The 25,209-nt window shown below is 39.3% G+C and overlaps 1 long non-coding RNA gene across 1 annotated transcript; it reads left to right on the top strand.

Annotated features, from left to right (window-relative positions):
• The first annotated feature begins 529 nt into the window (after nucleotides 1-529).
• Nucleotides 530-13,487, top strand: LOC118502314. The gene is made up of 3 exons (XR_004905024.1): nucleotides 530-641; nucleotides 11,693-11,788; nucleotides 12,987-13,487. It is a non-coding gene; the product is annotated as an uncharacterized LOC118502314 (long non-coding RNA).
• The last annotated feature ends 11,722 nt before the right edge of the window (nucleotides 13,488-25,209 follow it).

Genomic DNA, 25,209 nt, shown 5'->3' with positions numbered 1-25,209 from the left:
AGTAACTAATGAAATCAATACTTAATTTATTAAGTATTCCTTAATGAGTCTTCAAATTCTTGTTTCAGTTTAGCTTTAAATTATATTTTAATGTGCCTTTAAATTTAGGGCACACTAATAGGAAGGCTAATTTGAGTTGCTATTACTGTGCAGGCTAATATGAATTACTGTTTTCACGTCTTGTCTCTTGTTTGTTTGTATCCATCTATATCACAGATTATATAAGAAATTGCTCAGAGAAGTAAAAGTGCTTCCTTTAATTCAAGTTCATTACCATTCCAGCATTTTAATGACTGTTCATGTTTTGAATTTCTTTAAAAACAATTCTACCATAATTAAGCAAAACAGTTGATTGATGACATTGCAAAGCAGCTATGTCAAAAATAAACAGGGCTTTGGGCTCAATAAGCTTTCCTTTTTCCAAACTTTGCTGTGTACATAAACACACCCCGTGTCCCCACGTCCTCCCCCTACTTCACACACATAAACCCATTCCCAATTAGGTGTTTCCTGATTTGCCTTTTTTTCTCATTAAAATCCTCCCTAGAGCTTAACCATCCTCACTCGCTGCGCTGTCTGCAAGTCTTCGTACTGCCGAGCCTGGACTCCTGAAGATTCTACGTTTACAGCAGACTGACTCAGTAAGTACACTTTGGAAACTCTGGTGAACAGCTCAGCCCAGCGCTGTCTTGATGCTTGGCCAACAGGCTCAAACAACAGACATAAAAGCTAAATCTGTACTTCCATTCAGTTACGAGGTTGCCAAGTTAGTTTTCCTGATACTGTACCTACAGTATATCCATCTCCCGATGTCTCAGACTCACTTCATTAACTTTGTGACATCAGCCTCTGATGTTATGAACTCAATTTTGCTAATATAAATGATACAGTACCATATAGAAATTTAAGAGGTTGTAACATTAGAAGTCTCTTCAAGGTTCCCAGAACCAATTCTTGCTGGGAAATAGTTCCTTATGTATGATCTTAAAGCTATTCACCCTCCCCCCCAGCCCTCTGCTTCTGATTCCCATCCATGTTGCAAATGGCTTTTAATGATAGAACAGGGAAATATATTGTGGTTTCACACTTTCGGAGATTTTATGGTCACTTACTCCTAACTAGGAGATAGAGACACATAGCAGAAAAGTGTTTTCTTAAAACATTAACCAGTTTAGTATCTTGTGCTCTTTGTTATAAGGGCATATGTATCTAAGAAATAACACTATTCAAAGATCAACTAATAGACTAATATTTTCTTAGTGGCAAGCCTCTCTATCTGTAAAGCTTTACCAGGAGGTGGATTTACAAGCTTAGTCACTAAGTTGGTGTGACGGAATAATCTGGAAACTCCGATCTACCGCCATGAATCTACGTTACGTACCACAGAGAATATGGACTCTGGACACACTACTGTTTCCACAGAAGCAGTGGATACTTGTCCAGCATGATTATGCTCACAAAGTTCACCTTATCTCAAAAATCCAAATGGGAGGAGCTTTCCTCATATGATTTGAAGACTCTTTTCTCACTTCGCCTCTTCTCTGTTTCAGGTTAGCAGCTGGCAGTCATAGCATTATATGTTAGTTAGCATACACACACTGAAAAGAGTGTGGGCAGATAGTCTTGTGAAGTTAAGACATTAGTCCAGCTGGACACCACGCCTGACTTTACTATTACTTAATGTATGAGCTTGAACAAGGTATTTAACAGCTCAGGGCTCTGATGGAGATTAAATGGTATAGTGCATGAAAGGCAATTACAATGGCTCCCAGTGCCTAGTAAATGTAGATGGATGGATGGATAAAAAGATGAACAATAGATAGACAGATGCAGATATAAAGTTGATATTAAGATATCCTTACAGATAAATATTCCCTGAATCAAAGCAATGAAGAAAGAGATAGCCTTGAACATCTCTAATGCTAATACTGATCCTAACAAATTGATTTCACCCACACGCCACCTTCAAAATCCAAAGCACAGTCATCCTTTAGACGTGAGTGTGATACGGTCTATGTTGTCATATCAAGTGTCAGCACGGGGAGAATGTAGAGAAGTAGATGTCTGTAATCATTATCAACCACGGCGCAGGTCTTCAAATGGCCCATGTGCTTTCAGTAAATGGCCCACATGCTTTTAGTAATGTCACAAACATTTCACTTTTAATATGAGTTCCTTTTTAAAAGTCTGCCTTTACTATCCCACCAGGGCTTTTATGTCCCAGTCCTAGCTCAGATGCCCCTCTTCCATGAAGGCCAAGTGCTTTGGGCTGCCCATTGTGGCTGTATTTAATGCGCTTAGTGGAATCCTTCCAACATGATTCGTTGTTTTTGTATTTCTATGCTGTGCATGGACCCTAGAGAGTAAGCAACTTGGAAGTAGGGTCTATCTTTATGTCCCCAGCAGAACCTATCACAGAGCCCCTGGGGAAAAGTTTCTGAAGGCATATGTTGAATTGAATTACACAATAAAAATGCAAGTAGTGTGCTATAACTATACAGAACAGTGGCTGGGATGGAAACCTAGATTGTAGGGTTGGTATTTTGGTGGAGCAAGTATTTCTCTTTCACTGGGGATGCCAGATTCCCACATTTGAATCCAAACATTTGGCCCTCATTATTGATTTATCCCAGGTATTTCCTATGCTATTTTTATTTTATGCTGAGATTCAAATGGTGTCAAAGGACTAGAATCATATTTACCCAAAAGGTAGTTAATTGAAAATTTTAGCTTTAAAACTATCATAAGGAAAAAGGATATATTCTTTTTTATCTTGGAAATTGCAACTATGATATGATCTATTTTTTGTACTATTGCAAATAATTTCAAGGAAAAATTATAATAACCAGGGACATTGGGTTCATGAGCACTAAGGCTTGAAAAAAGCAGACTGGATTTACTCAAACATCAGCAGAATTAATGGGACGCATTTCAGAAATGCACATAGCATAATCTCATCTCAGGCAGATTTCACACTGCACCCAGGATCTCTGGACAGTATTTATTCCTCATGCAACTAAGTGGGAGAATTAGAAGAAGGGAAAGATATCAGTGGCAGGTATTCTGCTCCTGGCAGGCCTTTAATTCTATTTCCTGTTTGCCATATCATTTTATTTTGATTTTCCTTAAATGTAATATAGGAACTTTCCATAATAAACGGTTCTCTAATTTGCCACTTCTTTGATTGGCATTTTTAATTTTTTTTTTCAAGGAGCCTATCAGCCATACCTTCACAAGTTGCAAAAATAAACGAAAAAACTACACCACATGCCACTATTGGGCAGAATTTTCTGAATTTGTCTTGAAGCCAAGAGAATTTATTTGGCTGTCTAGGGAGTACTGAGGCAGATCTCTTATTCTCAAACAGATACCAATGCTGCTTGAACAAATGGTTCGTGTTAGCTGGAGAAAGACACTGAATCTAAACCATGTGCCTCCGGACCTTGCGGTTTCGAGTTGAACCACAAGCAGGGAGAAGAGCTGTCAGTCTGTAGTCTTGATTTCAGCCATGCTCGTGGGGAAGAGAAAACCTATCAGTGGCACCGACAGTGTTGTCTTAATAGGGGGACCCGTGAACCCCAGTGGCACAGGAGAGTCGGCAGTTGTATGAAGAATAAGATGGGACCCAAGGCAGCATCCAGTGGGACATCCTGAAGACACATGACTTTTCTTTATGGGCGTTGCGCATGGTCAACATAGCAAAGCAAAGACTTCCTGAGGAACAGATACAGCCCAGGGAGGCAAAGGAGCAGAGAAAGCAGGTGTCTTCTTATAGCTACCATAAAGCTAAAAGAAGTCCTAGAAGAATGGGAGACCTAAGTTGGTTAAAGTTACTGGACCAGAAAAACAAGACCGATAGATTTCTAAGTGGTACCACAGGTCAAACTCCAAAAGCAATGTGGGGATGTTCTAAAAAAATATACAGTGCTGTTTTATATCACAAAAAAGAGAAAATCATTTAACCATATGTAAGTGTGGCTTTCTTTGTAACTACAGGTATACCGTGACCAAGTCATTTAGATTATGGAATAAGGCTTATTATGGAATAAGTGGTATCTAGCAGCTGGAAGGGATAATAAAACCCTTTCACACTTCTCCTCCTTTGCCTGTTGTTAAAGAGCCTTTTTATTGCAGAGGGGTTTATTTTAAGCAGCCAGCATATCTACCAGTTATGTTATTAATCTGAACAGAATTATTACATCAGACTCTAAACAAGTAAACAATTTTCAGGTAAACTTGGATGTCTTCCATAGCCATCCGACTGCCAGGACATACAAGTGCTCTGATCGATATAATCACCTACACAGGTAGATTACCTTCCATTTTGTGCACTGTAAGAATTAGAATAGTTTATGGTCATTTTAATCAACTGTAGAGCAGAATCAGACAAGTCATCATTCTCAAGTACACTTCAAAGCACAAATCTGGTCAAACAAACCCACATGAACAATACACATTGGAGGCTCCCAAAGAGTCCTTTACAACAGTCCATACAGACCCATAAGCTTGTCACTAAATTTGAGCCCACGTGTCAGTCAGTATTTATTAACCACCTACTATGTATCAATCACATGTGGAATTTGTCAGTCTATATCTTAATGCTACAGGATGTTCTTGGGATTGCTAACTCATTCCAAGACCCACTGTGTCTGGTCACGTTTAAGTTCTGGAAATATCTATGTTACATTGCTGAGCATTGCATAAGGCGAAACACTCCCAAACACCATCATACATTATCCCTACTTAATTAGCTAAATTGTGAACATTTTCCATGTGTCGGCTGTGCTCATGGTTAATTTAAATGGAAAGCTGCTACTATAATATCTAATTTTCTTGAAAATTAAGGTACATTTTTCTTCTATTTTAACATTTCTGGAATTAAGATGTGCCTTATAATTGAGCATACATTGGCTTTGGGCTTATTCACTCTCTGTTAGCCTCACTAATCCTAAAAAGATTGTCATTAAGTTAGATTTACATCTTAAAACAGATGTTTGTTTGGAGTGATGAGGAATTTTCCTAACGAGTTCAATAACTCTCTACATACACCACCCATGTAAAGTAGAGGAAGGGAAAGGAAGTATGAAGAACGTCAACGTCACAGTTCTGCAGATAGACACAGCCCAAGTTTTACCGCAGAATATCATAGTCCATATTATCAGTTTCCAGCAGATGGCATCTCACCCTTTTAAGTCAGCCATGCAGGAGCTTGCAGGGAAGACGTGTCCCCTGCCTGGGTAACGCATGGAACTCAACACTGTGCCTGTGTTTCACGAGAGGGCATTTGCCAGCACAGTAACCTAGATTGGGAATTTTCTGCAACTGGCCTCAGCATGTGGTCACTCAGATTGCCCACAAGCATTTGGTATTTTCAGCAGGACCAAAGCCTAGTGCACATTCTAATGACAGTACTGCCTGTTTTAGAACAGTCTGCACAACTTAATTGTAGAGTAAGGTGGGAATTATGAGTCTTAAACAAGACCTGTAGGTGGGGATAACATGTGTATTAAAATAACCAAAACCATTGGCTCTATTTTGCTATAGATAAGCCTCACACGGCTATGATTCATAGCCCTGTAAAGCTTTCTTTGTGGAAAAAGTCTTGCAGTACTTAACTGGGCCTTCTGCAGCGATACTTAATTTTTTCCTGTGTTAAAAATGCTATTACAACAATATTTGTGTTTAGTACTTTCATGAATAAATGTCATACCAACATATGATTTTTTTAATGTTAGGTGCCTCTTCTTCTCTCATAGTCACTTGAAAAAGAAAGAGAAACCTCATGTGGCCCTAGCTAAGCAGATCGTGTATTTTTTCTGTATCTGTGGAATCCCCTACCTGCTTCTTAGTCAGATTACCCAACTGACTTTTTCTCAACAGTCTGTTCTCAGATTTCAAGTAAAGATGTTAATGAGCCTGAGAATCCATAATAATAAACAAAACCTCATTTGGTTTAATCACCAACGTTGTTAACCAGCAGCAGAGATCAAGCATTTTCAGTTTTGCTGGGTTTTCAGATTAATGGGAGTTTTTGAAGGCTCTTAGACTCCAACTGGGGAAGTAAAATCATGCTTAAAGATTATACAATGATAAAAATTCAAGTTTTATGATGTTATAAAAGGTGGCCCATAATATTGCTAATCAAACATCCCAAAGGATAGAAACAAAGCAGTTAGCATGAGAAACTACAAAGGCAAGGACTGATGGAAAGTAAACATGATCCTGATGTGACGACAATGGAGAGGGAACTTCAAACGCATTATTTCTTTGGAAGGAGACAATAACAGGACTCGTCCACTAAATAAATGCGGGGATCAAATTAAAAGTTATAGATGAGTTTATGTTGGCAGAATGCTGGAATCACAAATCTACAGTGGAGTACCAATTTTAGAGGAGGGATAAAAGTACTGATTGAGGGTTAGCTTGGGCTGAAGGAAGGACTTCCCAATAGGAATGTCCAGAGGGAAACTGAAAATGTGAACCTGGAATTCAAGACAAGTTGTAGTTACAATGTGTAATTCAGGAGCTGTCCACACAAGATAATGGTTGAAAACTCAGGATGGATCAAATCTCTCATCAAATCTCCACATATATATGGAGAGAGAGAGAGAGAAATGAAGAGTTATAGGGACCAACCACATATGTAAATGAAATTTGGGCTGGATGGTTCTATAATGTATATGCCTTAAATTTCTGTAGAGTGAGGCCAACTCTACGATGATTGGGTTTAATAATGAGTTAAGAGGAGATTTTTTCAGCACTGTACTCATGATACATGAATCTATATGGCTTAGGGTCCCATGTGCTTCCCCAGTGTTCCTTAAAAACTAAAGGAGAACCTAATTGCAATGTATTCATTTGGATCAACTAGTAATCATTCTCCCCAAACATATGATCTTCTCTTACTTCTGAATCAATAGCCAAATGCTTTCAAAGAGAAAAAGAAAAATTATTTTAATTTTTACGTTAAAGGGCCACTTGTGTAACCCTGTCTAACTTAATGGCCACTATCTAATTATTTCTAAACTGTTCTAGCAATACCAAAGATTGAGAATACTGAGCAAATTATGTCTTCCTATGTAGCATTATCTTTCTTTCAGTTATCAGTCAGTTAAAATCTACAACCTGAATGAGTTAAAGGGGTCATATCTGTTTTTTTAAGCAATAATTTTTAGGATCATCTGGGGACAGAAGTAGGAAATGACTATCAACCAGGACAAAAAGCCTCAATGCAATTTTTGTTCCAGATGGAACCTAAAGACGACTACTCATTCCATCAGCTCCACTCTCCTTTATGTCACACATCAAACACCTGCCCCCAGGTCTGAAATTCATACCCCACCCAGAATAAATGAAAGAATTTTACATGAAGGTTAACTGGGTGGGCAGAGGCAGAGTTGAATTTTTTTCTTGGATAAAATCAAACTAAAAGGATTAAATATTGTGGACTGCTAATGGGATAACTTCCAGCAACTACCCATGTTGGGAAGGTTTGAGGGCGGAGGCAGAGTGAAGGCAACCTTTCTGAGTTTCACCGACCCAGGATGGGTAAAAGGGAGCACAGGGCATTGTTGTGGCAGGGAATACTAGGAAGAGAAGGAAACTGAGCATTTCAAAATTGTAATTTTGACAACAGTTTTGGGAAGAACGCAACACTCAAAGAACTTGAAGTAATACATTAGTCTGTGTTCTGCATAGCACTTCTTCCCTGAATTATTTTATGATCCATCCAGATTAGATTTTTTTTGGCTGTCATACACAGCATACATTAAATGTTTACCCTTTTAAAAACTGTGATGCTGTTCTTATTTTACATTTATGAACATGCTGTCATAATTGATGTAAAATTGACAAAGGCTAAGAGGGTTTTTCAGAAATGCATTGGAAACCATGGCAACATAAACTCTCATGTGCCAGAACTGTAGGAGGGCTGCTTCTATGACCTTACTGCTAACTTCGTATTTCCTCTATTTGTACATCCCTGGGGGAAGAAATACACTTTCTTTTCCACAGAAGAAAGACACACTAGTGTGTTAATATGTTACATACAGGAGGTCAATGCCAACACTGTACTTTCCACACACATTAATGGGTGGCTCCCTTCTCTGAGCAAAGGAGACTGCGGACAGAGATTTCTTCCTCTATGGTCACACATCCCCTACCTGAGGCACCAGGATCTTGTTCAGCACATGAGTCCAGAAACAGCAAATTCAATCTAGCTGTGGCAGGCCCAGGGCGAATTGGAGTGCCAGCTCCAGACTGGGATTCCAAACCACGGGCCTCTGGGAATAAAGCTTGAACTTGGAGAAATGACAGGAACCTCAAGCCAAGAAATCTCACCCAGTTTTGTGAAAAGCTTCAGTGCACAGTGAACGCAGATAACCATTAACATCACTCCCCTTTTTGTTTCAAACCTCTTAACCTCCAAGTTTAATGCAGGGTGCCTGCCATAACCAAGTTACATTGGTAGTCAACCGGATTGCCAAATACAGAAGCAACACTTTGTGCTCTAGCATGCTAAGATAGTTTTCTTTCATTTATCTACTTGTTGATTACCAGTTTCATTAATTATCTATAGCTACAAAGACAAAGTAAAATGGATATTAGAGATATAAAGTATCTATCTATCTATCTATCTATCCATCCATCCATCCATCCATCCATCCATCCATCCATTTCTTCAGGCCATCACCAAACCATTATCTCGACTCTCCAGAAATCTTCCCAAAGTATTAGTGACAGGCAGGGTCAGAAGGTAAACTTCCCCTCAGCCTGACAGCCTTGGAGTCCATTCCTCATTCTCTCACATCCCTCCAGTCCTGTCTCAGTCAAGTCACTCCAGCCTCTCAGTTTATTCATGACTAAAACTTATGAGCATAGTGCAGACATTCAGGAAAATTATGCAGTATGGTAAAGTCCACTGATGCCTTAAAGAACACTTTTTTGGAAGCTTATTAAAACTTAAAATTCTAATCTGTCTAATGCAATGTTTACTTTGTTTTTTAAAAAGTTTTCAGGTACCTTAGCCCTGACAGTGATCTGTCTGTGTGGGTACCATATAAGTAGGCTCCATATGTTAAAAATAGACATAGCTTGAAAATCCTGAGTTGTTGGGGAGGAAACACAATTTCAGTCCGGAGAAGTACATTTGAATGAGGATGGTTGTAGAGATGATATTGATGTTGATGATTATATTTATTTGCTGAGTGCTTGGTCTGTGCCAAGAATCATGTTGAGCTTTACAGTATATTATTTTAATTAATTGAATATTCTGAAAGTTGATCTTCTATACTCTTTTCTTTCCTCTATTAACTGCCAACACTCAGATTCTGAAGACAATACAGGATATCATATCACCTCATCATCTGTTCTCTCTCTCACACCTTAATGAGAGACTTACATTTATTCAATTGGTGGACACAAGTTACAACCAGTGGCACAGCTAATTAATTTGCAGAATCATTAGACCCATGGGAAGAATGAGCAAAGTTAAAATGGTAAATATTTCAGCCCTTAACAAGCAAGATAATGAATTAGCCACTTCTGTCTTCATTAGTTGTGTGGAAACTTGCCAGACAGCGATAAGCTTCGTAAATAATCTTTTATTTTGGCATTTAATATTCTTGGCTTCGTGTTAGAGAAAATAATGTTGCCTGAAGTTAAGAGGTGGAGTATACCTTCACTGAATAATTTCTAATTTAATCTAGCAGAGTTATTGCTATATTCCTATTCCATTCAGGCACTTTATTTATTAACATTTATATTTATTGAATATTTAATTTATGCTTGACCTTGGGCTCAGTACTTCCTATATGTTATCTCTTTGGATTCTTCCTACATATTATCCTCTCCACTTGACAGATAGCATCAAGGGAAATGTAGTCACCTGCTAGGCTACAGCTAGTGAACACTGCTGGGAACCCGGGTTGGGCTTACCTTCCTAGTTCTAGTGTGGATCTGAAGATCTACCTTACTTACCTACACCATCCTTCTAAGTATATTTCTGTTCATGTATTGGGTCAGTGTTTTCTGAAACTGATGACAGTTTCCTTTTCTTAAGCACAGAAACGACAAATAGTAAACACAATAAGGAAGAGACCTTGAATGACACACCCAAGGGAAATATGTGCTTCACAATTTCACAATAATGGTAACTGGCACCAACATCTCCCCTCCCTTCCCATTTCCATCAAAGACTCATCAGTGAGCATGAGGTTAGTAACTTTAGGCTGTCCTGGACTCATCAATCTTACTTGAACCTGAGAGATTTTCTTCATACCTATCTGTTGTATGTATTATAGGTCCAGACAAGCTATCATTTTGCTGGGAGTGGGGTAAAATAATTTTTATTTGTAAGAAAGAATGTAACTTTGAAAATCTTTGGTGCTGAGGATGATGTAGTAGCCCTTCTGAAGGCAAACATATTTTGGGGCAGAACTGTCACATTTTCAAAGTACCCCAAAACTTCACAGCAGGCTCAAGTCAGACATTCTTCCTAAATACACATACACATTTATTTTAATAACTTTACCTATGATGACACTTTGTATAATTAACCTCTCTAGAATGTCCTAGTAAAATTATTACAGAGTGCAACATGCTCCATAAATGCCATGTTGGTATATCTCTCTCTCTTTTATAGATTTTATTAAATTTATTGGGGTGACATTGTTTACTAAAATTACATAGGTTTCAAGTGTACAATTCTATAATACATCATCTGTATATTGCACTATGTATCTATCACCCAAAGTAAGTGTCCTTCTGTTACTATATAATTGATCCCCTTTATTTTTTCTACCCCCCCCCTTTCCTTTGGTAACTACCATACTGTTGTCTGTGTCTACAAGTTTTTGTTTGCTCGTTTGTCTTCTTTGTTATCTCTCTCTTTAGTGTTAATTAAGCAGATATGCTTGGCATACAGGATGAAGATTCCATACCCACAAATCAACACAATTAAACCCCTGAGTCATAAATGGAAGATCCTGCTTTTGAACCACTCTCCCAGTTTTGCAATGAAATATTAATGAATTCTGAAGTTGAACACACTATATATTTTAATTCTGAAACCTGTTTGACAATATGCTATATTTTGTATAAAAAGATGATGGTTTGCACTCATCACTATTAGGCTCTGTACTTGGAATTACTTTTTTTAAATTATGCCTAGTAGGGAATAATTGGTAGCATTTATCTACCAATTTTCTTACTCATTGATTAATAAGAGGCATTACAAGATGAACTTTCAAGATAATGTTCACTTACTGTGACAGTGGAATAGATTAAATTTAACTTCTTTATGGGAGGATTGACCCCAAAACATGCTTACATAGTGTATGGTTCTAATTACCTAAGATAACTGGACACCTGGATAACTAACCCATTGCTTTTGCTTTTTCTTGTTTGAATTATTTTTTTTAAAGTCACCAACTTACTGTTTCAATAACTATCATATGCTTTACAAAAGGGTATCAATCACATTATGTTTCTAGGTTCTTAAACATACAGCAGTTTTGCTAAAAAATAAATAAATAAAAGGGCTGGTGATCAAACATCTAAAGCAGAACACCATTCTTTCAACCACCACGATCACAGAAAACAACAGTTAATAATTACGGAGCACCTATAAGACACACCCAAGATAGTGTTTTAGAAACTCTTGTTTTCTCTTTTCATTCTCTCTGCCCAGTAGATAGTTGCTGATGCTGGTCACTTACCCTGTTGACATGGTCCTCAAAATGGGGAAAGTGCCCAAAAGTTTTCTCTTAAGGATACAATGAAATGGCATGTATTCCCACAGCTGAATGAATTCTCTCACTCATATTTCTCATGAAAAAGGCACTCCTTGGTAAAATAGAGGTGCTTATCCACTCAGCCTACTCCTGATATGTTTCTGTGGATAAAACTTTAAGTCATTATTGTTAGTGGATGTTGGAAAGACGGGAAAGAGAGAGGGAGGTAAGTGAAACTGGAGAGTAGGAAGTAACAAAAGAAGAGAGATGAAAACCAGGCTCCTGTGACTTTTGATCATTCTTAAACACAGCAGGATCCACAATCATAAAGGGAAGCAAACCTTGTGGAAATGTGAGGGGGACACGGCCGTGCTACACACTGAGTAATTTCCCGTGGAACAAAAAAGGGGAAGGTTTATTTTACTGTGAAATAATGTACTCCACTTGGCTGACTTGCCAGCAAAGCAACAGAAAAACCATAGAAATCATGTTTGCTCTGGGAATACAATATTGGGGAAGTTTTCTAAGCAGAAAAGGGATCTGAGTTTGAATGCCCCTTCCAGTGGTATAAAGAGGTCCCATCTGGGTATCTGAGAGCCAAAAGTTAGTTTGCCCCCAAAGCCTTCATCCTAAACAACTTCATGTATACATTCAGAGGTCAAACATATTTGTGCACAGAACTCGCTTTATGAATTAGTGAGAGATACACATTTGTTCTACACAGTATAATTTTAAAGACCCAAAAAGGAAGATTCTCCACCTTCAATATATTTCCTGTAAGCTGGGCTTTTTTAAGATCTAAATTTCTATCCATTGATGATTTATAGCTTTAAGAAAAATCCTTTGTTTTCTCTAGAAGGATCAACTTAAAATAGCAATGCCCAGGAAGGAATTTCAATTAGTTGACAAGATTGTCTTCTAACATGAAAGCTGGCTGGGGGTAGCCCCACGAGAAAATGGGATCCAAGAATGTTTTGCCCGGACAGAAAAGAGAACATGTCCAAGGCAGAGGCAGAAGGTTCTAACCAGAGAAGTATGGAACAGGATCTATATCGTTAGTTGGTGGAAGTGAGCAGATCAAAACGGGGGCATCTTCTAACTATATGACCTGAAGCATCATCTTCTGATTCCTTCCCTAGATGCTTCATGGCCTGTGCAGTGATGTTTCAATAATACATCTATCTAGTTTCTCTACTGAGAGTAGATCATAGACTTCATATGAAAGTGCCATTTTGTCACTGCTTCCTCTTCCAGCTATACTTATGGTCAAGAGCACAGGACAATGTGCCTGGTCCTTGGAACATGTTCAGAATTGCCTTCAGGCCACCATCAATGGAAAGTTCTTTCATGCCTCAGAAAAAGAAGCAACTGGAAGGAGAGGAAGCTAAACTGGGATATGTGCATCAGAGACGTGACTCAGTTTGAAAAGAGGAACAGGACAATATCTACACACAAACCCAGGGCTTTATGTTGTTCATTTTGCTCTGAAGCCTCAGTACTCAGTCCTTCCAGGGCCTGCTGAGAGACCACCAAGGCCTGAGGCTGGAAATCCCAGACTGCAGCGACCTCCCTTCTGAGGCTCCCTGGGGCTGTTTTGCTAGACCCTGGATATTTGGGGCAATGAGGAATATAGAATGATATACCTAGTGGAGGAGGGGGAAAGATGGAGGTTTGTTAATAAAAAACAAGGAAGCAGACTCACTAACTCTGGCTGATTTTTAGTGACATTGTTATTCTGGATACATGGAATTTAGAACAAAGGCTTTGAATTACCTTCGCAGTTGTGCAGATGGGTTTTCTATGAACCATCCCTACTCTGACCATAAAGTGAATTGAGCTGGAGTTTTGTTCTATGCAAGTCCATTGTCTGGGGTTAGAAATAAAAGGAAATTTTATAAATACAAAGTTAAAGATACCAGTCAGAGGTCGAGCAAGTGACCTTGGCCTTATTAGCACTGTGCTCTAACAGAGTTGATGGGCTTCCTGCAAAGCAATAGGAAATTAAATTCACAGGTACATTCCTTTCATTAGCGTTAATAAAAACCTGTGTAAGCTGGTGTGGGAGGGATTCCAGCATTGCCACTACCAACTGTTTAACACTGGGTATATGCCCCAACATCTTAGGCTGTCTCAATAATAGTAACAAACTGATATTATTTTTGGCATCTGATAGAATATTGGGAAGCAGAGAAGAGAGGAGCTGGGAGAAAAAAGAGTAGATGCTAAAACATATATCTTAAATCCTTACAAGAAAATATTATGTAAATTCCATTACTATCACCATTATTTTAACTATCACCACGTGTGATTCACCCAATTGGTAGACTTTCTGAAATTGTTCTGCAAAACTAAAAATATTCCCAAATTTCTGAAATTTGCAGGAATGAAAACAAATTGGTTAGCAAATTTCCTACTTAAAAATATTGAAGGGAAAATTGCACAAAAGGATGGTTTGAGTTTGTTTTCTTCTTCAGTTGTGTTGCAAATAGTTCCCCCAATGAAACCTTGGAATTTCCTCCAGTCTGTTCCCCATTACCTCTGTGGGAAAATTGTGAAAAATCAATCTGTTTTCAGCATAACCATATTACATCCCATTATTTGAGGAATGTCAAATGCAAACCCCAACCACAGACAATATCAATCTTTTCCCTCTCTTTTCCAAGTTTAATTTCAGCAGTAGTTATGAAAAAGAAAAAGTGCAGGCAGAATATCATTATACCCCAGGCGACTGCAGATTCTAATAAGAATTTATATAAAACAGGAGGGCATAGTCTCTTTATAGTTGATTATATCCTTGACCTTAGGAGTCATGTGAGCTTCCTATGACTGTGATACATTTAGAAAGAGAAGAATATAGACCATGGGGAGCAGAACCCAATGCTTCCCTCTAATTGACAATGCAAAATGAGATAATACCAGGCCAATGCTGGGATTTCTTTGGAAGAAAAAAAAAACAACAAATAGATTCCAGAGAATGTGATATAGCATTTCAGTGACATTTGGTGTGATCTCATAAAATACTTAGACTATTGGGGCTTAGGAATCAATCGTGCCTTATCTTTTAACCTTTCTTCACCCTTAATTTCACAGATGTATATTTTCATTCTTGGGCAAAACAAAAAAAAGTCAAGATTTCCTTTGAATTAAACAGAAATGCCTACATGCTTTCTAACCCAGTCCCACCGTCACAGATGGTGACTTCTATTTTAAAGAGCCCTTATGAAACAATGGAACATTTTTTAAATCTAAGGTTTTTTTTTAAGATAAGCTTTTCCCCAAAATCTCATTTTGTCCATTTTTATATAAACATTGATTCAATATCTTTTATTTACACATATTTTGTTAGTTGTGTTTTACATGTTTCTTGTGACAAAATTGAAATGCTGAAAATACCATGGTGTTTGGGAAGCATGGAACAAGAAGAAAAAGAATCTCCTAGTAGCTTAGCCAGAGTACAGTCCATCACAACTTTTGTTCCGGAAGCGTCTTTTTTCTCCTAGTCATTTTCTTTTCTCAATATTCCTCACCCGCTTCTTCTAGGGAATTGATAAGAACAATCTCTCATCTTAAATGTTTCTTTGCAAGAAGAACCCAAACCTGTTGAGACAAGTGTTACATTTCAATCCAGTTTGGAATCTTTTCATGTGTTCTTTCCCACACTGGTCATGATGGGAAAGACTGCAACTTCCAGGGCTGAGAGGAGAAATTGGAGCTTAAGGGTTAGAAGCAGATGGTCTCCCTTCAGCCACAGCTCTGCTCCCACCACATTTAAAACAACTACTTTGTGGTTCTTGAGATAACATCTGTGAAAACTTTCTTCAAAATACAGGGCATTATACAACTCCTGACGATCAAGAATGCATTAACACTGGAGTCGGTGTTGGAATACCTGAGTCTGCATCCTGCATCAATCATACGCTCCTTATACACTTAGATGAGTTACCCGGCCTCACAGACACCCTGTTTCCATAGCTACAAGATGGAGAAGATAATCATACCTCCCAAAGAGTATCACTGTGAGCATTAGAAGAGAATGTGCATTTGAAATGCATTTGTAAGAAACTACTGCCCTGCCACATGGTGAGAGGCCAAGAAATGACAGGTGAAAGTAATTATAAATTTGCACCAAGCATGGTCTAGGAGACAGGAGGATGAGTCTTTGACTCCCTTCTACTAATGCTCAGAATTCCAATATCAGTATTACTCAGAATATTACTCAGAATAGAATACCAAGCCCACTACTGACCATCAACCCTTTTACATAGTTTGTGACAACAATCACTGGAAGCAAGAACCTCAACTAAATGACTATTGGAGACCCTTAGATTCTATGTAAAGTTAAACGACCTCATTCCATTGACATTAGGTCAGAAAAATATATATATCAGAGTCCATGAAACTTTTTTTTATTCATTAAAGATAATTCTTTTAGATAACTCATCTTTGAGGCCCAAACTGGCAAAGTGCACTGGAGACGTCTTCAGCAAGATGGACTTTGATAACTTTACATTGAAAGAAAAAAATGTGTTTGCTTTGCCCTTTCAGCCCACAATCTGAAGAAGAACAGAGATCTTTCCAGCTGTGGCAGGGACAGTGGTTTTGGGGGTTGATGAGTGGAATCTGAGACCTGTCGTGAGCCTCCATCATCATGCAGCTGTGGGAGGGATCACCCCACTCCCACGAAGCACATGGACTTTCCAAATAATCTTTCCACCAGCCTTAGACCTGAGCACAAAGGGAGCTTTTCTTCACCCAGTCTAAGGGAGTCACTGTTCTTGGGTTAGAGTGTTGGACCAGATTAACCAGCAGGATCCCCAGGTGCCAAACTGTGCAGAAGCATAATGAATGGGCAACAGGAAAAAGTTTGATTCTCTATTTCTATAAACACCATTTCTTTTTGGCATCCACTTCTATAAATTACACGAGGCACGAACCTCTCTGCAGAGGTGTTACTGTGGAGCGTATTCACAAGGGGACCCATGCGCGGCTATGGGCGCATGTCCACTGTATCCAGGCTTCTCCATGACACGAAGCCTTCGACTCCTGCCCTGACTCAGTGCTTCGTTTTACTTTCCTCTGCAACCCACTCCTTCCCTCTTTTCCTCTTCACCTCTCTCCTTTCCTCCTTTTTTTCTAGATCATGTAAAACTGTAAAAACAAAACAAAAAAGAAACACATTTGCCTCTATTTTCAAGTAGGAAGGAGACTAGCCTCAAGACAGGGAGACTCCCTTACAGCCAAGATGACTGACAAATTCTTGTGGCTTTCTCCAAAAGTCAAACCAAAATCTAACCAGCAGCCAGGCTGAGTCCTGGCAACCATGCTTTGCCTGGAAATGACTGCAATCATATCCTAATAGCTATTTGGATAATTGTTCATATGAGTGATCTGCCAACTAATGTTGGAAACAAGTCCTTATTACAAATATAGCATGCAGCCTAATCTGGAATATATTAAAATGTTATTTTTGTAGCTGCCTATTTCCAAACTGAAATAATAACTAAGCCATTTATCACATTTGTTTTTAAGAACTTTTTAAAGCACAATGATAATACACAACTGTGTGAATGTATAGTTATGTGCGTAACATCTTAACTTAAAAATATTTTGCCTAAAGTTCATAATTTATTCATAAGTCCTATCATCCAAATTAATATTACTCTAAAGAATAACTCTATTCTGTTGTTAATGCATGACCATACTATAAATTATTAAATTAAAGGTTACCAGTTATTCATATTAACCCCTCATACTGGAAGTAACTGGAAGACGTCATGACCCTGAGTGCTTGTGGAGGCAGACTCGGGTGCCAACAATGAGAGAGAGATAAATAAGCCACTTCTCAGAAATCTGGAACTGGAAGGCAATCAAAAGGGAAATTCCCCCAAATTAAAATTACAGCCTTATTTTGAGGTAAAAGGCGGTGAGTTTCACTGCTACAATGGGAATCTTTACTTGCTCCCATAAAGTTAGAATGGAAAGTGTTCGCCTTACTTTCATAAAGAGGCATTTGGCACAGAGAAAGAACAGGGGCTTCCGGGGCCTGAAGAGAGCCTGGGCTTGAATTCTAACTTGTCTCTTGAAACTGGAGAAGCAGAGGTAACTTCCATTCTTCTTTTTTGAGCCTCAATGTCTGCATCGTTGGAATGGCAATCATAAAATCATTTTACAACATTGTGATAACGATTAAATAATGTGGCGTAGGTTACGTGACAAGGGCATGCTAGGCACCTGGTGAACACAGATCCGCTGTATAGGGAGGCAACCCAGTGTGGTGAATATGGGAATGGGCTATGGCGCCAACGTGCCTGGTTTTTACAGATGCCTGAATCAAATCTTCTTAGCAGCAAAGCCATGAACAAACTGCCCAAGTCTATGTGGCTCAGTGTCTTCCTCTGTCAAATAGGGATAATAATACTCCATATCTCAGAGAGTGGCTGTAGGGATGGAGTGAGTTAATAGGACAAACTCCTGGTACAATAAGCATTCAGTAAAGACCACACATTATTGTTATTGCAGCTGTCGTAATTACTCCATTTGGGACAGAAAAAGCTTGTTCCCTGACACCTTCCCCACCTCCCTACCCAGCCTATCACTTCCTCCCTTTTTCTCTTTTTTCCCCCTTTCATTGCTCCCACCCCTATTTTTTTCCTACAAATAAAGGGCATGTACCCATTTCTAGAAGCTAAACAAACTTTAATTTTCTGGGATCTACCCTGCATGGGGCAGGAAGAAGGAAAACAGGACATGCTTTGAAGTAAGGTTGTTGTCAGAAGTTAGGTTTTTTTTTTCAAAAGATGTTTAAACCTGTCTCCATTGGTTAGTGTCAATTGGTTCCATAAATTGATTCATGCTGTGTTCGATAGATGGCTGCTGAATGATGCCACAGATGAGACACTGCACCAGGCTCACTGGTGACAATGATCACAACAGTTCAGAGGGAATATACTACAGAGAAGTGATATACAGGTGCTAGGACGGGGTGGGAGTGGGTTATTTCCCTCTGCTTCTTGGAGCAATCAGGTGCTTCTGATTAATGTCACCTTAGAAGAATAAATGGTAAATGATCAGCCTCTTAATAAAAAAAATATGGAAAACTAGCACTGTCCTAAACAAAGCCAGAATGAAAATAGACCCTACAGCTCAATTGAAATGGACAAATTCAATTTGTTCTACATTCTTCGAGTGCCATAAATGACTTTTGTGATTCTCCACTATCAAATTATCTCTATTTTAAGTGCCTCTTGGCAGCATAGAAGTAAAATGTATTAATCATCACAGAGGGACCCTGCTACCTTTCTCAGATAACATAAGAGCCCACGTATCTTATTCATGTAGAAAACTATAGGGAAGGGCCAACAGTTTGGGGTCATGGGAACCTTTGAAAAGGAATATCCAAGGTCATGGTTGTTGGTCTTTGGTGACCCCAGCACTGACAGACGACTCCATGAGAACCCTTACTACCCCATGATGCTGCATAGGAGTGCAGCACACACACTGCTGCCACTCCTAGAACCTGCCGTTTTGTCCCCTTTCTCCCCCTCCTAGGGTCTACTGCTCATGGACCTACACTAGTCCATGCCTTCTCTCTCAGTCGCTAACCCACATTGGTCCAGCCCAGTTATCCTAGACTCCAAATAGAACCCTAGACCTGGACGTACATTCCAGGTCCCTCCTCCTTCTCCCTCTCCCTCTCCCCCACCCCTTCTGTCTCTCTCAGAACAAAGGGCTGTTGCCCTGACCCTTGTGGCTCAGTTGGTTGGGTGTTGTTCCACAAAGCAAAAGATTGTTGGTTCAATTCCTGGTCAAGGTACGTGCCTGGGTTGTATGTTTGTTCCCCAATTGGGATGTGTAAGAAAAGCAACCAATCAATGTTTTGCCCTCACATTGATGTTTCTCTCCCTCTCTTTCTCCTTCCCTTCTCCTCTCTCTAATAATAAATAAATAAATTTTTAAAAAGAGCTGTTAAATCCTCATGAGTGAGTCAAGATACTCAAACAGCAATATAAAGGCTAAGCATGCAGATCTGTGGGGAGAAACAAAGAGAAATATGACTTTTTTATTCTCTCAAGTCTGCTACAACAAAAAGAAACACACATAATTTAATATTTCACAAGTAAATCCTGTGACACTTTGGAAAATCTACTGAAATGTATCAACAGCAATATGTATTCACTTAAGCCTCATGGGGCCTGAGGTTTAATTTTTTTCTAGAAACTAAATTTAATTTTTGACCCAAAAATTTGGAGGAGGAAGTTGTCTATGGTTTTAATCGAATAAGAAGCTGAGACTAAAAAAGCTGGTTGCCCCTAATAAGCTTTCAGGGTTTAGCTTTAATCATAATTGATGTGTAAAATCTTCCATCAACCCCACATGAGACGGAAGCACAGGTTGGTTTAGTTAACTATTTCTATTAAGACTTTTTTAATGTATATACATTTCTCTCTGACATAATTGTGAGAACAGAGACCTTTTCTTATTATTTATTTTGTCTTGTCAATGTTTAAGGCAGTTCTCTTCTCAAAAATTCAGCAAATTTCAAGTGGATGAATAAATGATAGCATGAGATAAAATATAATCAAATAACATGCATGCGTAAGTGAAGTCAATGAGGAGAAAACCCAGCCCTTCCCCAATCTCTGTAAGTCGTAATTCAACTCCAATGAACAAATGTGTTTTGAACACTTTCTACACTCAAGTCCCTGGACAAGCATCATGAGAGACACATAAGCAGGGGCCAGACTTGGTACCTGCCCTTGGGAAACCTTTACTGTACCGATGAGGGTAGATACAGACTTTGAACTACCTGTTATACTAAGCTTTCTGTCTTCTCAGCCCACATTTACTCTAGCTACTCACAGATGCCCTGAGAGTAGCATCCAGTAGCCTCGGTTTCTCCCCTAGGACTTCTGTCCGGAGCGCTGTGAGATGCCTGAGCAACTGGCTCCGCAGTGGAACTCACGTGCAGACCAAGACGTGCAAGTGAACACCCCATATGGTGACTTAACAAATGGGAGACAGAGCCATTAGAAACCCTTCTCTTTGGCCTCTCGGGCTCTGATCCCCTTCTGTGCAACTGCACAGGGGCTTGCCCCAAAAGATCAAGTTCCAGCTGTGCACACTGGGGATCAGCTTTCTCTCCTTCCTGTTTCACTCTTCCTGTCTCCCACTGGTGTTTCTTAGGATCCTTTCCTCAAGATGAAATACCTGCACACAGTCTTAGTCTCCATTGCTGACACCGTATAAGCAACTAATTATAAAATGGGTGGGCTATAAAAACAAGCAAAGAACTGTGAATAAAGGAATTGTGCTCTAGTTGGAAACTCTTTCAAAGGCTCCCTAAGCACCTCTGAAAATCTTATGACCCTGTCTGCAATCTTAGGAGCTGGTACTCTTTTCTGTACCAATTCTGAGCAACTAGCCTCATTAAGTTGAAGGCGACAGGGATGATGCCGATAAAGTCTGTCTCTTCTCAAGAATTCTGGAAGTTGTGTGTACAGAGATCTAAATATTTGATGAGATACTTATTTGGGAGATTAATTCATCTCTCCTTTATTTAAAGTCCCCAAATCAGTTGTAGTGCTGAAAGAATGAAGAAAATGAAAGAACAAAAGGGAGGAAAGGAGGGAGGAAGGGAGGAAGAACAAAAAAGGAAAGGAAAGAAAAGGGAATAAAACCTTCTGATTTTACTTTATATTTCTTCTCAGATTTAAGTATGTTATTGGGTGAAATTTAAGCCTAGGTCTTAACCAAAAAACTGTATTAACTGAGGTGATCATCTAAAAATACGTTGTCCATTATTTAAGTTCTAAATAATTCCAAAAACAATGTATCACATCTATTTTGAAAATATACATATTTAACTACCAAACTCAGGCCACTTTGCACTTCCCTCCCACTGAGTTGGCACAGTCTGGTTACTTTCACTCCACGCAGGCGGGTAATGGTCTGTCCCTCTGTTGACAGGGCAGAAGCCAGAGTCAGAAGCTCAAGTCAGCATTCCAGTCTCAGTGGGGTGCCCATTAGGTGGAAGAGCCCAGGGCTAGGTCATCAGTTCAGGAGCCTAATGAACCTCCTCTGTATCCTGGAGTCTCAGTCCTGGGGATGTTACTTCAGGTGTTAATTCATTTTACAACTCAATCACTCTTTTTGGATGGAATAAATATATAGCAAGTGTCCCTAGCTCAGTCCTTCATTTGTGTTCAATTTCAGAACCAAGTATGGACCCATGTCTGTTTTCAGAGCCCTCCACTGGAAGTGTCCGGCACTTGTCACTAATCCACCTCACACTGTGACTCTTTTCTGGACCCACGCCATCTCCCTCTCTCGTTTAGAGTAGGATTCACAGCTCACACAATTTTGGACATTGTTCACACTTGCTTTTCCAACCCATGATCTAAAACAATACCTTGCACTTAGCACGAGTAACCATTTACAAAATGGTTAGGAACAGAACAAATAAAGAAATCAATGAGAAACTAAGTGAGTGGGATCTTGAAATAGTAAGATTGAGAATCACGGATTGCCTGCAAAAGCCCAGCAATGCCATTGGGTTACAGCCCCTGAGTGGTACATGTATTGGCCTCTGTGCTATGAATAGCAGAGGTTATACACACATTTTCATTAAGATGCGCTCTTCCGGTGTAAGTGAGTTCTGTTTTCTGCAGATGTTCAGTGGTCGCCATATTTCAAGTCCTCACCTTCGCACCCCCCACCCCTCTCACTGATGTCAACCTCTTTCCCCCGTGATTTATGTCTTTTTTTATTGTTCTACCTGGAGCCAGGCCAGACTCTAGGATCAAACTCCCCCATCTCACCAAACCCTTGGGTGACGGGGCGGAAATCAGACTTGGTAGAAAGGCCAGTGCTCATAATGTGGGAAAGGAAACAGCTTACCCGTTTCCAAGGAAACATGCACACTTTCCAGTTGTTGCTGAATAAATGAAAGTCATGTTCTTAATGCACAGACCTCGATGTTAAGCAACCCTCTTAGAGTTTCTCAGGGCCAGCACATTGAGAAACTCTTAAAGGCTTGAGACTTTGTGGTGCATTGCTGTAGCTATCAGGAAAATCGCAGGACTTGGTATTGAATATTCTGTTTCTTTTCTCGACATTCCATCCTCTAATCACGTAACTCGAGAACAATGTCCTCTACATGGTATCTTCTAAATAGCCAAGAAACACTCTATTTTAGAAACTATAAAATTATTGACTACAACTGCTTTAGGATTTAGTTAATCCTTTTAAGTATTATTAGGAAACTTCACGGAACATAATAGTAAGGACCAGACATTGAGTATGCCGTATTATTTCACCAAACATCCAGGCCAATACAAAGGACTTTTGTTTTAACAACCATGCTTAAATCCTCAACAGAGGTTTCTGACGGGCTGCTTATTTAACTTCAATCAATATTTATTCCCCACTGTTGGATTGTAAAGAAAGTTGACCATGATGTCATATAGACTGGCAGTGCACATCACAATTAGCGACGGATGTTTTAGAAAATATAGACCTCACAGCCTCACTCAAGACACAGTAAATTGTCGTCTCTGGAGGTTACAGGAACCTACAGACTTTATATAGTGTGGTATTGTACCATACCTAGTAGAGGACTTAAGACGACAAGCTTTGGGGGGGGGGGCTCTGTTACTTCCTAGTTTTGCAGCCTTGAGTCAGTGTTTGAACACGTCTGTGCTTCATTTTCCTCATCAGTAAAATGATGGCACAAGTAATCATTAAAGGTAAACCATTTAGAATAGTGTCTGGCATAGAAAGTGCTCAACACATGTCAGCTGTCTCCTTTGTCATGACTTATTAGTTGTATGTCCAATAAGTTTTACAGGTGATTCGGATGCACAGTGAGGGCTTAAAACCTGGAATCCAGAACCTACTGTCCATTTTTATAGCCACTTGCCGCAGTTGGCTACTGAGCACCTCAAATGCTTTCAATGTGATGAACAAATAGAATTTGAAGTTTTATTGATTTTAATGATCTTTAATGGAAGGTCTAATGCTGATCAAGTTATTGGAAAACTTTTAAGTGTACTTAGAAGAGCTGAGGTAAGCAACTGCATTTTTAAACAGTGTATTTTATGGAATACATACATAGATCAAGTGTTTTCAAAGAAATTTTAGCATCTGAATTGAAATGTAGGTATAAAATACACACCATATTATGAAAACAGTACAAAAACATGAAAAAATATTTCATTAATTTTTATATTAGTTACATGTTAAAGTAACATTTTGGATATATTCGAGAAAGCAAACTATCCTATTAAAATTAATTTCACTTGCTTCTTGTTACTTGTTTAATATGGCTGCTAGAAAATTTGAAATCACATATGTGGGTTATATTATATTTCTATTTGCCACTACTGACCTAGAGGATGCCCGGGACTCATGATTTGAATGAGTAAATTCTAGTGTCTGACTACCCATTTGTCCAAAACTAACAATATAAAGCCATCAATAGACCCAGAGACTATCAGCCTCTGGGAAATAGGTTCAAACACAGAAGAGGAAGATACATAAATCAATACGAAAATTGCATGTGAAACTGTGTGTTGAGTGTTGGTGCACAGTGTAGTGGTGCAGAATTGTTCATCGAGAGGAGAATTCGAGGTGTTCTGCTGCCATAGGCAAGCTAGATGGTAAGCTCTTCACAGACCACTTAAATATCTGAGTGCAATTTCTTACAGCCAAGTGAGCCAAAGCTTTCGTGCTCTGCTTCAGCATCACACGTTTGCCTAGCAAAAAGACCAGCATTCCCTTGCTCATTAACAGGACTTTTTCCTTTTTAAAATACTTAGTGTCAACATGGGTGTACATCCCATTCTCTGTTCTCCTTTACTGGACTTCCCATTAAACTCATGAAGTCCTCGGGGAATAATAATCCGTTCACTAATATAACCCCAAACTAATAAAGCTGAGGATCCCCCAAACAAGTTCCTGAATCACTTTGTCCTTGGGTGTTGGCCTCTTAATACTGTTTTCCAAACCAATGCTAATAAACTACAGGATTTATAAAACAAACGGATTTGAGTCAAGCACAAGCCCTGCCAGGCCCTGAGCCACCTCCGTCCCTCCTCCCCACAGCCCAGACTCTGTTCCCCAGTGTTGACCCACGGCCTTGTTCTCCTGTTCACGCCCAGGTCGCTGCCAACCGCACCTGGCCAGCCGTGTTTGTTGGTACCAAGATGGGCCAAGTCAGTTTGTTGCCTGGACAAGCGCCCATTGACATTAGGTGAAGACCTTGTAAACATTTCCGCTGAAGACATGAAATGTTTCTGAACTTGTGTTTTCTGAGATAAAAGGTTAAATCCAAAATACATTCAATGTCCATACTCATCAGTGGCCAGATACAAATCTAGAGAACAATGACACATTGTATGTGAATGGTAAAGCACTAGTATTTTATATATGTTAAGTCAGGGATGGGCAAACTATGACCCTTGGGACAAACGCAGTCCAC

Source organism: Phyllostomus discolor, chromosome 8 (assembly GCF_004126475.2).
Source record: "Phyllostomus discolor isolate MPI-MPIP mPhyDis1 chromosome 8, mPhyDis1.pri.v3, whole genome shotgun sequence".
In the NCBI taxonomy this organism is placed as follows: Eukaryota; Metazoa; Chordata; class Mammalia; order Chiroptera; family Phyllostomidae; genus Phyllostomus; species Phyllostomus discolor.
This window is presented reverse-complemented; position numbering and strand designations above follow the sequence as displayed.